Genomic DNA, 15,882 nt, shown 5'->3' with positions numbered 1-15,882 from the left:
TGAAGTCCATCCCGAGAGAACAGTCGTCTGTCCGTAAATGCTTCCCAATGACCGTACATCCCAAAGCCCTCCTTATAGCACCACTGCCTGAGCCATCTGTTAATCGTCATAATCTTGTCACTCCTTCGTCGCCCTGCTCTAGGAACCGGCAGAATCCCACTGAAGATCACCTGAGCCTCGATTTCCTTGAGCGTCTTCCCCAGTCTGGCATAGTCCTCCCTCCTAGAACCTGCACCCCTCACCCCCTCCTGCACCCCAACCCCCAGCCCCATCCCAGAACCCCCTCCCACACCCAAACTCCCTCCCAGAACCTGCACCTCTCACCCCCTCCCGCACTCCAACCCCCTCCCACACCCATACTCCCTCCCAGAACCTGCACCCCTCACCCCCTCCCACACCCCAACCCCCTGCCCCAGCCTGGTGAAAGTGAGTGAGGGTGGGGAAGAATGAGCAATGGAGGGAGAGTGGGTGGAGTCAGCGGGGTCAGGGCCTCAGAGAAGGGGTGGGGTAGGGGGTGGGGTAAAGGTGTTTGGGTTTGTGCGATTAGACCAGGAGTAGGCAGCCTATGGCATGCATGCCAAAGGTGGCACGTGAGCTGATTTTCAGTGGCACTCACACTGCCCGGGGCCTGGCCACCAGTCCGGGGGGCTCTGCGTTTTAATTTTAAATAAAGCTTCTTAAGCATTTTAAAAACCTTATTTACTTTCCATACAATAGTTTAGTTCTATATTATAGACTTCTAGAAAGAGACCTTCTAAAAACGTTAAAATGTATGACCAGCACGCGAAACCTTAAATTAGAATGAATAAATGAAGACAGCACTTCCGAAAGGTTGCCGACCCCTGGATTAGACAGTTGGCAACCCTATCCAGCCCCAATCCCGACCTGCTACACACACTCCAGCCCCAGATCCCAGCCCACAACACAACACAGACTCCTTCCAGCCCGGATCCCAGCCCACAACACAAAACACACTCCCTACAGCCCTAGGGTCGCCAACCCTCCTGGTTTGGCTGGAAATCTCTCAGAATCGGGCTCGATCTCCTGGAGGCTACTGAGATTTTAGGCCAGTGAAAGATTTTAGGCCAGTGAAAGTCTGGCAGCGCAGCGGGGCTAAGGCAGGTTCCCTGCCTGCCCTGGCTCTGCACCGCTCCAGGAAGCAGCCAGCAGCAGCTCTGAGGCAGAGGCGTGGCCAGGGGGTCTCCGCACACTGCCACCGCCCCGAGCACTGACTCCGCAGCTCCCATTGGCTGGGAACAGGGATGGGGCGCCATTTAGCGGAGTCAGGGGGGCGCAAGTCCACCCCCCCAAGTTTCACACAGAAGGTGTGCGAGCTCCCAGGTGGAGCTCTTAACTACAGCATAGCATTAGTGTGAAATGCTAAATTCTGCAGAGGGGCAGTGGCCCTGGGGCGGGGAGTCAGTATTTTGTTTACAGAGGCCGGGTGATTAAAATAAGAAAGGGTTGGTGATTAATGAAAGGATCTGGAAGTGTAGCCTGTAAAACAGAAATCCCTCTGTGAAGGGGTGGGAGGGGTTGTTTTAGAGCAGTGGTCCCCAACACGGTGCCCGTGGGTGCCATGGCAGGTGCCATGGCATATATGTGCGCCCGCGTACTGGCCAGTGGACAAGCATCCGCCAAAATACCACTGAAAAGCGGCATCACAAGAGGCGTTGTCACCAAAATGCTGCTGATTTTCGGTGGCATTTCGGCGGCGACACCTCTTGACGTTGCCCCTTCTCGGTGGCAATTCAGCAGATGCTCGTCTGCCGGCCACGGTCCCTGGTGGCTCATCGTCCGGCGCCCGCCACCCGGAAAAGGTTGGGGACCACTGGTTTTAGAGAGAAGGCAGGGGACTCAGAAGAAATACAGCCAAGCCCCCTGAGCCAAGGTTACACTCAGAAAAGGGGGAGATCTGGGGGCACTGGTGGAAAGAAGGGAAGGGCGAGCAGTGTATAGAGAAGGTCCCACTTTCCCCGCGGCACTTATGTGGCCCCATCTCCGTAGGATCTGAGCGCCTCACATGGTCTAACCGATTTCTCCCCCCAGCCCCTCGGCGAGGTCGAGCCGGGCTGTTCTCCCCATTGTACAGATGGGACACTGAGTCCTACACAGACCAAAGGCCAGATTTTCAAAGGTATTTAGGCACCTATGGGCTTTTCCGAAGCGCCTCGGTTAGGTGCTTTGTAAACCCCTCTAGATGCCTAGCTGCATCTTTGGGTGCACAAGCGCCGACTTTTCAAAGTGCCAGGGGGTGTTCGACCTCTGGCTCCGCCCCAGGCCCCGCCTCCACTCCATCCCCTCCCCCAAAGCCCCAGCCCCACCTCCACTCCACTTCTTCTTGCCCAGTCCTTCCTGCCCCCCTCCAGAGTGCGCGCGTCCCTCACAAGCCTTCACTGCATCGCAAAACAGTTGTTCATCGTGGCACGGGAGGCAGCAGGAGGCGGTGATCTGCGGGGCCCACAAGTAGGTGGGAGAGGTGCTGAATAGGGGCTGCCTGGTGGTGCTATTTTTTTTCCCATGGGTGCTCCAGCCCCGAGCACCAGTTGAGTTGCGGCCTATGTTTTGGGTGCCTAAAAGGCTTTGAAACTCTGTCTTTAAGGCCCTGGCAGAGTTGCGGACCAGAAGTCCGATGGGGAGTAGAACCAGGTCTTTCAGGCCACTCTTACCCAGTACCAGCCTCTCTCTGCTGCAGCTGCAGAATGGGGGACGACGTCTTGGTAAATGGAGTCAAAGCCAACAGGTGGCCGATTCTCTTGAGACTCCACAGACGGGTCCAGAGGGTCATGCAACGACAGCGTGGAAAGCAGCAGAGGTCAGCGGGATGGAGAAAAAGAATCAGATGAGAGGAGATCCGTTAACTCCCAAGAGATGGCGGGTCCTGCCCAGCCGGGCCTGCAGAGCACGGGCTGCTGTATCATTGCAACACATTTTAACTGGAAACGAGTTCGTTTTGTACATGTTTTGTTCGTGAGCTGAGAAAGGAAGGAATCGGAAAGTATCATCTCAACCAGTGGAGTTATATGGCCTCACAGTTTTAGGGTTCAGCAGGCCTCCTCTAATTTCGCTCACCCGTGTGCAGAATGATTGTAGTGCACAAATGCGGTGGATGTGTACACGGACCTTCGATACCTCGGCATAACAAATCATGGCGGGGGGGGCCGGGGGCTCGGCAGGGACCGGGGGCTCAGGGCTGGGGCAGAAGCGGTGGGGTCAGGAGATGTACGATGGGATGGGACGCGGCTCTGGGCTGGGCTGGGGATAAGGGGTGCTTGGAAGGGGGCTCGGGCTTTGTGGCAGAAGGGTTGGGGTGCAGGGTGTGAGGGCTCTGGCTGAGGGTGCAGGCTCGGGCTGGGCCGGGGAAAAGGGGTGTGAAGGGGCTCAGGGGCTGGGCAGAGGGTTGGGTGCAGGGGTGTGAGGCTCTGGCTGGGGGTATGGCCTCTGGGGTGGGGCCAGGAGATGAGGGCCTCAGGGCTGGGCAGAAGGGTTGGGGGCAGGGGTGAAGGCGCTGGGGTAGGCTGGGGATGGAGGGGATTGTGGAAGGCAGCTCGGGGCTTGGGCGTAGAGGGTTGGGTCGTGGGGTGAGGGCTCTGGCTGGAGCGGGGGGATGAGGGCTCAGGGCTTGGGGTAGAGGTTTCGGGCAGGGATGTGAGGGCTCTGGCTGGGGTGCGGGCTTTGGAGTGGAGCCGGGATGAGGGGCTCAGGAGCTGGGGCAAAGAGGGTTGCGAGGGTGGGGGGGGTGAAGGCTCTGGCTGGGGATGCAGCGCTTTGGGCTGGGGCCAGGGATGAAGGGTTTTGGGAGTGCAGGAGGGCTCAGGGCTGGGCAGAGGGTTGGGGTGCAGGGAGTGAAGGCTCTGCGTTGGGCTGGGGCCAAGGGGTCGGTCTATGGGAGGGCTCGAGGGCGTGGCAGGAGGGTTGTGGGTTGCGGTGGGGTGAGGGATCTGATCTGGGGTGTGGGCTCTGGGCTGGGGCGGGGATGAGGGGGCTCAGGGCTGGGCAGAGAGTTGAGATGTGGGGGGAGGGGTGCGGGCTCTGACTGGGGGGTTGGTGCAGCGGTACTCTTGGGGCTACGGATTGTGGAGGAGAGGACTTGGGGCTTGAGGCTGCAGGAGAGGTGCCCCCTCCCAGCCGCAGCAGGTCTGAGGCTGAGTTGGGGCCAGGGCAGGGGTGGGAGGGATGCCCTGGCCACAGCAGGTCTCTGGGGGCAGGATCCGGCCGGGCAGGTTCCCTGAGCCCCTGCACGGCACTAAACAGGCTGCTGCACGGCACGGCTTACAGGGAGCTTAGGTTTCATCTGTGTCCAGGCCCATTCCAGCACAAAGCATCGCAGCTGCGCCCACAAAGTGCGTCAAGTTAATGGTTATTGTCATGATTCGTACTAGCCACTGGGCACCATTTGTGCGCTCAGCCCCGTTCAGAATATGCCAGAAAATACAGGCCCTGAGCCAATGTGTCTGAAACGTGTAGTCCTGCCTGAGATGGCTCAGCTGTCGTGTGATGTGTGTAGTTATTGAGCACACGTTAATATCTGAGTGGAGGTGCTGATGGCAACAGAAGTTTTACTGGATACAGACCAGAAGATTTCAGTGGCACCACCTCCCCCCAGTTCAGCTTCTCCTACAGGTCCCTGGGTTTTGCAAGGTTAGGGCTGCCAAGGAGTGGTTTTCCCTTTTGGGGCGCTGGGCGAGCTCTGTGTTTGCAGCTTGTGGGGTGCAGAGGGATCTGTGGAAACACTGTTTCCTGGGTCTGTAATTTCCACTCTGAAGAAGTGGGGTTGTTACCCATGAAAGCTTATGCCCAAATAAATCTGTTCGTCTTTAAGGTGCCACCGGACTCATTGTTTTTGTGGATACAGACTAACACAACTACCCCGATACCAGATTTGACCCTACAACTTTCTTTCAAGTGCAAGAGCTGCCCCGAGCTCCTGTCGCTGTTTATTTTCCTTTCCTGCCTTCAGTGGCCCAGATACACCTCAGAAGTCAATTTCTTTTCTCAACTTTAAAATATATGGTGTTTGGTTTTAAATATTCTCCCGTGAGACCTGCAATTCAATCACTGGAGTGTTGTGTTTAAGAGCCTTCTGGAAAGTAACTAGCCTTAAAACAAAAGTGAAAGCAGTATTGCCAACTCTCATGATCTGCATTGTTTTCCTTAAAGCCCCAGCTCCTGGAGTCAAGTGGAGATGTGATGATTTCAGCCTTCATTCTTAAAGAAAAATGAAGTTTCTAGCCCTTGTGGCTGTGGAGAAAGCTTCCAGATGTGACGCCAGCACACCCTAAAGGATCAACCAGCAGAAGGCAAATAAAAAGAATCCCAACTCTATGATTTTTACATGATCACATGATTTTAAAGCCAATCTCGTGATTTTGGTGTGCCTGATTCATGATTTTTGACCATTTGGGATTGGCAACACTGTGAAAGTGACTTGAAAGTGTCAGTTTCACTCTGGTTTAAGGTCAGTTGCTAGTTTATTATTTGCAGTGAAGGAACAGCCTTAGTGCCCGCCCCAGGCAGGTACCAAATAAACCTCACTGGGCGTTGCCCTAGTGGGATGTTTCACAAGTGAAATGTGTTCCAAGCTTGGTGCACTGTAAAAATGCGACGAAAGTCCTCTGCATTCATCTGCAATCGTTTCAGTTGTTGTATTCAAGAGTTAGTAGCAAAGTAAGAATCTACACTTCACTGTTAAACCTAACCGGTGTCCCTTAGTGACGTCATACAAGAGGCGAGAACATCTTTGTATTAGAGCTGAGTGGGTCGAATACTTATTTAATTCTCTTTTTTCAGATATAAGAATCAGATACCGTGCTCCGAGCAGCTCATTTCTAAATTATCTGAAAAAAACCCTAGTTTTCAGGTGCCTAAGTAGCCCTTGGAATCATGGTTAAAGTTGGCCCCCGCCCCCAATCTGAAATGGCGGCCCTGAACGAGGAGCTGCGGGGGCAGCACCTGTAGGCAGGGATGGCACACACAGCCGCCTGGACGCCCCTGAGCCTAGGAGCTGCTGCTGGACACATCGCCGCTTCCGGGAGCCACCCGACATAAGTGCTGCTGGCCGCAGCCTGCACCCCTCGCCGCTTCCTGCACCCACACCCCCTGCACCAACCCCGAGCCCCCTCCCACACCCAAACTCCCTGCCGGATCCTGCATCCCACATCCCCTTTCATACCCCTCACCCCCTCCTGCACCCAACCCCCGCGCACCAACCTTGAGCCCCCTCCTGCACCAAACTCCCTCCCAGAGCCTTGCATCTCCACACCCCTTTCACACCCCTCACGCCCTCCTGCACCAAACCCCCTGCACCAACCTTGAGCCCCCCTCCTGCACCCAAACTCCCTCCCAGAGCCTGATCCCACACCCCCCTTTCATCCCCTCAACCCCTCCTGCACCCAACCACCCTGCACCAACCTGGAGCACCCTTGACACCCAAACTCCCTCCGGAGCCTGCAAACCCACACCCAAAACCCCCCACACCCAAACTCCCTCCGAGAGCCAGCAGCCCTCCGCCCCGCTCCTTGGCAGCCAACCCCGCCCATCCTGAGACCCACCCCACACCCAAAACTCCCTCCCGGATCCTGCTTTCCCACACCCTCTTTCACACTCCTCGGTCCTCTCCTTGCACCCAACCCCCCTGTACAACCTTGAGCCCCCTCCCCGCACCCAAACTCCCTCCCCAGAGCTGCATCCCATACCCCAAACCCCCTGCACCAACCCGGCGCACCCCCGGGACACCCAAACTCCTCCCCCCCCAGAGCCTGCATCCCACACCCCAAACCCCCTGCACCAACTGTGGAGCCCCCTCTTCGCACCCAAACTCCCTCCTGGAGCCTGCATCCACACCCCAAACCCCTGCCACCAACCCTGAGACCCTCCCGACACCCAAAAACTCCCTCCCTGAGCCTGCATCCCACCACCCCCAACCCCCTGTCACCAACCCTGAGCCCCCTCCCCACACCCAAACCTCCTCCCAAGCCTGCATTCCACACCACCCCCGCACCCCTTTACCCCCCCTCCATGCCCCAGGGGTAGCTAGGAGCACCCCCACATTCTGAACCTCTCGACCCACCCGCCAGCCCAGAAGCCAAAACCCCCTTCCCCAGCGCCGGTTAAAAGTGGAGGGAGTTGGGAGAGTGAGTGACGAAAGACGGGGTGCTGGAGTAGAGCGGGGTGGCACGCGGTGGGCCTCGGGGAAGGGCTGGGGCAAGGGGCGGACAAGGTGTTTGGGTTTGTGTGATTAGACAGTTGGCACCTATCCAGCCCCGATCCTGGCATGCAACACAACACACCCCGATTCCCAGCCCACAACACACACAAACCCTCCAGCTTCCCGCATCCACCCAATGGACACAAAACATGCACAGCTTCAGCCTGATTCCAGCCCATGACACAGCAGCAGATCCCCTTCAGCTCGCACACCACTCCAGCCCCTTATCCTGACCCACAAGCACACTTGCTCCAGGCCCGTTATCCCAGCCCATGACACCAACAGATCCCTTGCAGCTGACACCGTCCAGGCCCCTTATTCCACCCACATTACACAATACACACCCGCTCCGAGCCCCGTATCCAGCCCACAACATACTCTATCCCCAATCCACAACACAACGAACACCCACCTTGTCTTTATAAAATATCAGGGGATTAATATTAGGAGGAAGAGGAATTATTTTAAGCTTTAGTACCAATGTGGGAGCACAAGAACAAACGGGTTATAAACTGACACTAGGAAGTTTAGGATTGAAATTAGACGAAGGTTTCCTACACCATAGAGGAGTGAAGTTCATCAAACAGCTTTTCAAGGGGAATTAGTGGGGGCAAAAGATTATCGTGGTTTAAGACTAAGTTGATAAATTTATTGGAAGGGATGGTATGATGGGATAGTAATTTTGGCAACTGATCTTGTCAGCAGGGTAAGTCTGCCCAGATGGTCTGTGATGCGAGTGGACGGGATGGCAGATCTGAGTTACTTGCGAGGAATTCTTTCTTGAGTGCTTGTGCTGGCTGGGTCTTGCCCACATTGCTCAGGGTTTAGACGTGAGGGTCGCCATATTTGGGGTCAGGAAGAATTTCCTGAGGGCAGATTTGGCAGAGGCTCTGAGAGGTTTTTCGCCTTCCTCTTGCAGCGTGCGGATGGGTCACTTGCTGGTGGGACCTCTGCGCCTGAGTCTTCAAACCACAACTTTGAAGACTTCATAACTCGGACATAGTTAGGGTTGTATAGAAGTGGTATGGGTAGGGTTCTGTGGGCCTGCGTTGTGCAGGAGTCAGAACTAGATGATTCATATTGGTCCTTCTGACTATGATTATGATGGTCAGCCCCTTATCCAGCCCACAACACAGTGCACACCCGCTTCCAGCTCCTTATCCCAGCCCACAACCATACCTTCTGTCCCTGATCCCGGTCCACAACACAATGCACACATCCCTTCCAGCCCTTATCCTGGACGCACAACACAATGCACACACGCTCCAGACCCGCTACCCCCGTCCACAACACAATGCACACCAGCGCTTTCGCGCCCTTATCCCGCCCGCAAACACAACGCACAACACCATCCCGAGCCCACGACACCACACACACCCCCTCCAGCCCCGGATCCAGCCCACGACACAATGCGAACACCCCACTCCAGCCCCTTATCGCTGACCCACAACACAATGCACATCCGCTCGTCCTTATTTCCCAACCCACAACACATATGCACACGCCCATCTCCAGCCCCTTTATCTGACTCGCAAACAACGCACACCCGCGTCCAGCCCCTTATCCTGATCACATACAACGCACACCCACTTCCAGCCCCTTATGCCTACCCACAACAAATGCACACCCACTCCAGCCCTTATCCTGACCCACAACACAATGCACAGACGCTCCAGGCCCCGACTATGGTCCACAACACAATGCACACACCCTCCAGCCCCTGATCGTGGCCCACAGCTAAGATGGCCAACTCTCCAGGATTGCCCTAGAATCTCCAGCAATTAGAGATGAATCTTTAACTAAAGATTATGTCGCATGATGAAACCTCCAGGAATACGTCCAACCAAAACTGACGACCCTACTCCTCTGGGGTAGATACGTGCCTAATAATTCACCAGCGGGTAGCGTGTGAGTCTCCACTAATAGCCAGTAACCTACTAGACATCAGAGTCACTGCCAGAGATACGCAAAGATAATATTTATGGCATTATGTAGCTATACTGGAAATTATGTTCTTAATGCCTTAGAGTGAAGGGAGGGCGCCAGGAGGTGATGTACCTCAGAGAAGTGCCTTTCAGGTAGGAGGTAACAGGTTCCTATCCCCCTGTCCGGCCACATGTCTTGTGCATCGTATGCAGCCTGGACACTAGACTTACACTTTAAGTGGTGAGAGTCACAAACCCAACGGGCACAGTAGATTCTCCGTCACCGGCAGCATTTAAATCAAGCCGGGTTGTTTTTCTAAATGCTCTGCTCTCAGAATTATTGCAGGGCATTTAGGGTGATCAGATGTCCCAATTTTATAGGGACAGTCCTGAAATTTGGGTCTTTTTCTTATATAGGCTCCTATTACCCCCCACCCCGTCCCGATTTTTCACATTTGCTGTCTGGTCACCCCAGGGCCATTTCTCTGGCCCGTCCGATACAGGAGATCAGCCTGGATGACCATGGCAGCCTTGGAATCTAGGCCTCACAATGGGGCCAGTTTGCGTATTAAGGCTAATCAAGAGATTGCGAAATCGACAAGACAAGAAATCTACAGGAAGGAACAATTAGCAAGGGGGATTGGAGGGGGGGGGGCGGCTCTGTTTCCAGATAAGGACAAAGGATGGGTCTGTATATCTAGGGGTGGCAGGGGACTCCCTGGATCCTTCACCGAAGAGGCCAGCACCGCACGGTTCTCTCATAAGCACTGCTGAGCTGTATATTACTAGCCAGGAGAGTATCTTGTTCATTACTTCCAAGGACCTGCCTGGTGGAGTTGCCAACTTTCCAATGTCTGAAAACTGTTCTGCCCCCAAGACCTTTCCCCTTGCTCCACCCCCTCCCCAGAGGACACACCCCACTCACTTCTCTCCCCTTCAATCAATCAAATCAAAAACACCTAAGCCCCAAAGCAGGAATTACTGTAGAAAAAGGCACGTTTCCTACCCTCGCTTTCAATCTTAACCATTATCCTTTCTGAGGAAAGGAGGGAGGTGAAGATTTGCTGCAATACTAGGGCGACCAGACAGCAAGTGTGAAAAATCAGGACAGGGGAGGGAGGTGTAATAGGTGCCTCTATAAGGCAAAACCCCGAATTCTTGGGGCTGTCCCTATAAAATCGGGACAGCTGGTCACCCTATGCAATATTTGTCAGGGTACTCTGGGAAGTGTCAAGGAGTTGCTCGCAACCACTGCAATAAGTACCATCACCTACATCCCTAACCCTGCACCGAACCAGAGCTGCTACAGAAAAGAAGAGAGAAGAGACTGCTGCCATAACAACCTTCCAACAGAGAACTGTTGGGATACTGAGAATTACTACACAACGGACTTGCCCTGTACTTTGTACTGGACACAAATCAGACATCAAGAATTGTAACATTCAAAACTCAGCAGCACTCGGCAGGAGCACTTCAGTCGCCCTGGACACTCAATAACAGGCCACTCTTCAACAAAAAACCTTCAGAAACAGACTTCAACAAGAAACTACAGAACTGGAATTCATTTGCAAACAGGACCCCAGTAATTTTCCCTCTGCTGATACTCACACCTTCTTGTCAACTGTTGGAAATGGGCCACGTCCACCTTGATTGCATTGCCCTCATCAGCACTGACTCCCCCCCACTTGGTAAGGCAACTCCCATCTTTTCATGTGTTGTAACATATATACTGCTTACTGTATTTTTCACTCCATGCCATAGCGCCGACCCCGTGAGTGCTCTGGGGCTGGAGCACCCATGGGGAAAAATTGGGCCCCACCCCGCCCCAGCTCACATCCACCTCTGCTCCTCCCCTGAGCATGACACGTGGCTGCTTTTTCCCCTTGGCTCCCAGCACTTGCTGCTGCGAAAGGGAGGAGGGGGAGGAGAGGGAGCGTGGCAAGCTCAGGGGAGGAGGTGGGGATTTGGGGAGGGGTCCAATAGCAGCAGGGAGGGGGCAGAGTTGGGGCAGGGACTTTGGGGAAGGGGTTGGAATGGGGGCAGGATAGGGGCAGGGCAGGGGTGGAGTCAGGGTGGGGGTGTGAGCACCCGCCAGCGCCATGAGAAGTTGGCGCCTGTGCTCCATGCATCTGATGAAGTGGGTTCTAGCCCACGAAAGCTTATGCCCAAATATATTTGTTCGCCCCTAAGGTGCCACAAAGGCTCCTTGTTTTTGCTGACACAGACTAACATGGCTACCACTGAAACCTACACCAGGAACAGTACTGTGCAGCACCAAATATCCAAGCAGAAAACGTATTTCAGCCACAGAAGCTGGCTCTGATTCCCCCTCTGCTCTCTGTACAAAGAAAGCAAAACATGGACTTCGGTGGGCTGCATTTTCAGTTTGGTTGAAAAGCCCAGTCTTGCCCCCTCCTCTGTCCAAAGAGACAGCACTCGAGCCTCACCTTCCTCAAAACTGCACTTCGAGCGGGTGAAACGTCCCTCTCTGCAGAGAGCTCGGTGCTGGCCAGAGAGAAGGTCCACAGATCAACAAGGCAAGTCTCGTCAATAACCCCAACCAGGCAGCGGGTATTTAGGACCCTCCTTAAGATGCATCAAGGATGGGGAAGGGAAGGATGCGGGTAGAAGGAGAGAGGCCGACTCTACTGAGCTAAATGTCCAGTGCCCCCTCGCAAAAAAAGTTAAATAAGATCCAGTACAGACCCACCCCCCCATATACACACCAAGGGCGAAGATACAGCAGATAGTAATTCCAGGCTGTTGGGATCTGGGGCAGGTGGGGGGGACTGTGGTCTTCCCGTTTCTCCTGGGGAATGAGTGGAAGGGGAGCCGGCTCTAGGTTCTGCAGCGGTGGGGGGGGGATTGTTTGCAGAGGCAGAGTGCATGCCTGGAAGGTGGGGGTGAGGCTCAGAGCCACTGTGACCCCATTGGGTGTGCGGGGCACGTGGGGTTTTCCAGACGCAGGGGATGGCTGGGGACACAGTGGCTCCAGGCTGTGTGCGCTGTGGCGGAGGGAGGGGTCGAAAGCGAGGTGAAACACTCCCGCCTCTACCTGGGCCAAGTGGGAACCCCCTTCCCCGTGGGCTGGCCCAGGTGCCAGGCAGGGGACACAGCAGGTGCACGGGGACGGCGCCCCAACCCAGCTACTTACCCATAGAAGGTGGGAGCTGGCAGTGGCGGGCGGGGGGGGAGCGCAGCTTGCGGGGCGGCGGGGCAGGAGCCTGGACTGCTCCTGGGCGCGGTCTCGCTGCCCATCCCTGGCACAGCAGCTGGCGCTGCCGATGTGGCTGCTGCTGGAAGAGGCGGTGAGCAAGGCTCCAGCGGCATGAGGTGGGAGTGGGCGCAGACTGGGGGGAGGATTGTGGTGATATGGCCACTTGCTGCCCCCCACTGCCGGCTCTGCGCCACGATCCTCTCACAGCGCCTCCCTGCCTGTCATCCGCTTGCTTGGCTCCAATTGTTCCGGCAGCCTGGCAGGCAGTAACCGGACTTTGGGTGTCTGGTCGGTGTTTCTGACTGGACACGGTCAGGTGCCCTGTTCAATTGGACGTTCCAGTCGAAAACCAGACACCTGGTGACCCTCGTGTGTGGATCGGCGCAGTGAACTGAGGCGGGGCTGGGACGACCTGTTCCTTTGGAAACAGTGGAGCTGGACGCTCCAGGGGGGCAGGCGGAGGGTTCAGGGGTGAGCACAGGGACCTGCAGAGGCACGGCAGAGCCTGCTCAGGCGGAGAGGGGAGTGCTTGAGGTGCCACTGGCCAGCGGAGTTGGGGACCTGAGCCCCAGCAGACCCCGACAATGCTCCCCTGCGCTAAGGAGGGGTGGTAGCAAGGTGCCGTACAGCCCCGGGTACCCCAGGGAAGCCTCGCGGGGGCTCCCTTAGGTGACGCCTCAACAGAAATAAAGCACCTGTGCTAAAAGTCACCATGTCCCTCGAATGCTCGGTCTTTGCAGCATGGCTGGAGGAGGAGCGGAGACGGCTCCGGGGCACGGGGCGGAGGGGGGAGATGAATTCTAGGCTTGCAGTGAATGCCGGTCCCAGGCCATCCCAAGGAGCAAGCCCCAGCCCTGCTGACTGCATAGCCCCAGAGAGCCCGGCAGCTCACACACAGGAGCAAAGCACAGGCCACAGCTCAGCCCCAGGTGCTGATGGAGAGACGCTGGCCTCCGTGGAGGGCTGATCCAAAGCTGACACGGAGCCACTGGGGGAGTGGGGGGCAGGTGTCCCAACAGGCCCCCAACACGACGCTGCTTTGGGGGGGCTGGCTCGAGGCACCTCACCAGTGCTGTCTGGTCACTGAGCTTCACACACACATGCACACACCATACAGAGAGGAAACCTAGGACATGCGGAGAATATGACTTGAACACCATCAAACGGGGACTCAGAGGCAGAAGAGAACCCAGGAGTCCAGACTCCCAGCCCCCGCATTCTAACCACTAGATCCCACTCCCCTCCCAGAGCAGGGGATAGAACCCACTACCCTTTTCTTAAACATCCTGCTCCAGCAGACGAAGCTGCTCAAACATCTGATGGCTTTGCCTCTTTCTGGAGCTCAGCAATCCAGCATCTGTCATCTCTGCCCTGCACCTCGGGGGACCCCCTGCCTTATACCTCCTGCTAGCAGAGGGCAGAATCCCGGCCTGGGGGCTGGACACACAGTCTGGCCCCCTGGCCTTCCACCTGATGTCTGCTGCTAATATGGGGGAACAGCCGGGCAACCCCTGCTGGCACAGCCAGGCCGCCCCACTCCTCCCACGGCTCCTGGCCCCAGCAATTCCCTCTGTCACTGCATTGCATGCGGCTACGACCGCAAGTGGCACAGGCTACTGCCGAGGAGGCACATGGAGTTGCAGCCCTGTGGCAATCTCCTCCCCCCGCCCCCCACACACACCAGGGCAACAAGGTGGAAGAGAAACCTTGGCTTTGAACAAACCTTTCCCAGAGGAGCAAAGGCCCATAGAGCTTGGCCCTCCTACTGCTCAGAGCCCACAGAGAGGGGCCGAGGCCTATGGGGAGACACCCCAATCGAGCCCCTCAGTTTAGATCCAGTGCCCCTAAGAGTCAGGATCAAGGATTCACATTTCTCTCGGTACGATACAGCTGCCAGCATGGATGGATGGGGCACCGCAGCGCCCCCAGGAGGCAGGGAAGCATGACTATCCCGCAGGTAAACCGAGGCCCAGGACGACTGCCACTGCTTTGCCTGGAGCAGCACAGAGGCAGGAAATGGATGTTCCAGGCCAGCCTGCCTTCCCCTTGCTGGATGAATGGGGACTCCTAGGCTAGCAAGAGCTGGGGTCGTTTGGCCACAGTGACCGGGAAGGGACTTGCCTCCTTGCTATTCGCAGGCAAGACACGAGCACACATGCTACTGTTCTTCTCTGCCGTGTCATTCCAGCGAGTCTGCCAAAGTAAACCCCTGTCTGGCTACAGCCTCACGGGAGCACCCAAGCTTCACGCTTGGACCGTCACAGGCACACAGCTCGGATCCTCCTGCTCCACAAGCCCAGCTCTGCCCCTGCCCCTTCTCGCTGCTCGGCCTAAAAGAGACGCTCTGCACACAGTAGAGGGTTTATGACCCACGGCAGGGCAGCTCCGATTGCATCCAGTAGGTGGCAGGGCTGAAACACACCTAAGGATGCAGCTTACACTGCTGCTGCTGCTGCTGCCTTCGACTGGCTGGAATCAGAACCTCTCTGCTGTGTGTCATAGACCCCAATCCCGCTACTGGGGATTCTCCTTGTGCTCAAGGAGTGATGGGGCGGCCCTCAGAGCAGCAAGAGCTGGTCTCAGTGACTTGATGGGTTTCTAACTTCTGTCAACTACTAAGCCTGGGCTACAAGCATATTTAAGCCCCCTTCAATCCACATCCCTTAGCAAGTGCAGGGTCCCTCTGGCCCGCGCCTTCTCCAAGCCTTTGTCCAGCCTGATTTTAAACCGCACTCACACCCCATCCATTACGAAGCCCATTCCCAGCCCAGCGGATCTCAGCTTCGAGCAGTTCGTCCTGAGATTCAGCTTTCCCCCCGGCTCTTCCCGTTAATACTGCTGCCTAAGACAGAGCTGCAGTAAGGCCATTTCGACACACTCTTTCAACAGACGGAAAACCCCCTTCGCCTTCTTCTAAATGTCAGTTATAATTTGTATACAGAGACGTCTGTTTTTACATAGGCTGAGGCCTTCCGCTGCTGCTAAAATTTGACAGGCAAAATTCCCCCGTGTTCATTACAAACGTCTCATCTGCACGGACACCCCTCAGCCCCAGATGCAAACTCTGCAGGTGATCCCCCATGCACAAGAAGGCAATGCAACGTGCTGTGCAGCTCTGCAGAGTTGCAACCGGGGGAGGACTGCACTGGTGCATGCCGATTTCAAGGGACTGAATTCCCAGGCTGGTCAATCAGTAGGACTCTGCAGTCAGCACGCCAGGGCAGATCTCAAATGCAGTGGAGTGATTCCACTGAATGCAGTGCCATCCTGATTGCACAGGCAGTGCAATCAGCCCCCTGTGATCGAGATCCGCGCTGAGTTGCAACAGTGTGCTGATAAAAGCGGATCGAATCCACTGACTGCAGTGCACTGTTGATGCACATCCACTGAAATCAGCCCACTGCGATGGAGATCCGCACTGAATTGCAATAACTGTGGTGCAGGAGGCTGGTTTCACCCACTGTCCAGAGTCCTGCCTTGCAATAGAGAGCTGCACTGAGTCGCCAAGCTACACTGATTGCAATAGACTGATT

At 56.0% G+C, this 15,882-nt stretch overlaps 1 protein-coding gene across 1 annotated transcript in view; it reads right to left on the bottom strand.

Moving 5' to 3' along the window:
* Positions 1–15,882, bottom strand: part of DLL3 (delta like canonical Notch ligand 3) — a 293,693-nt gene that overhangs the window by 203,352 nt on the left and 74,459 nt on the right. The gene's annotated exons all lie outside the window — the stretch shown is intronic.

This window comes from Chelonoidis abingdonii, chromosome 11 (assembly GCF_003597395.2).
Source record: "Chelonoidis abingdonii isolate Lonesome George chromosome 11, CheloAbing_2.0, whole genome shotgun sequence".
In the NCBI taxonomy this organism is placed as follows: Eukaryota; Metazoa; Chordata; order Testudines; family Testudinidae; genus Chelonoidis; species Chelonoidis abingdonii.
This window is presented reverse-complemented; position numbering and strand designations above follow the sequence as displayed.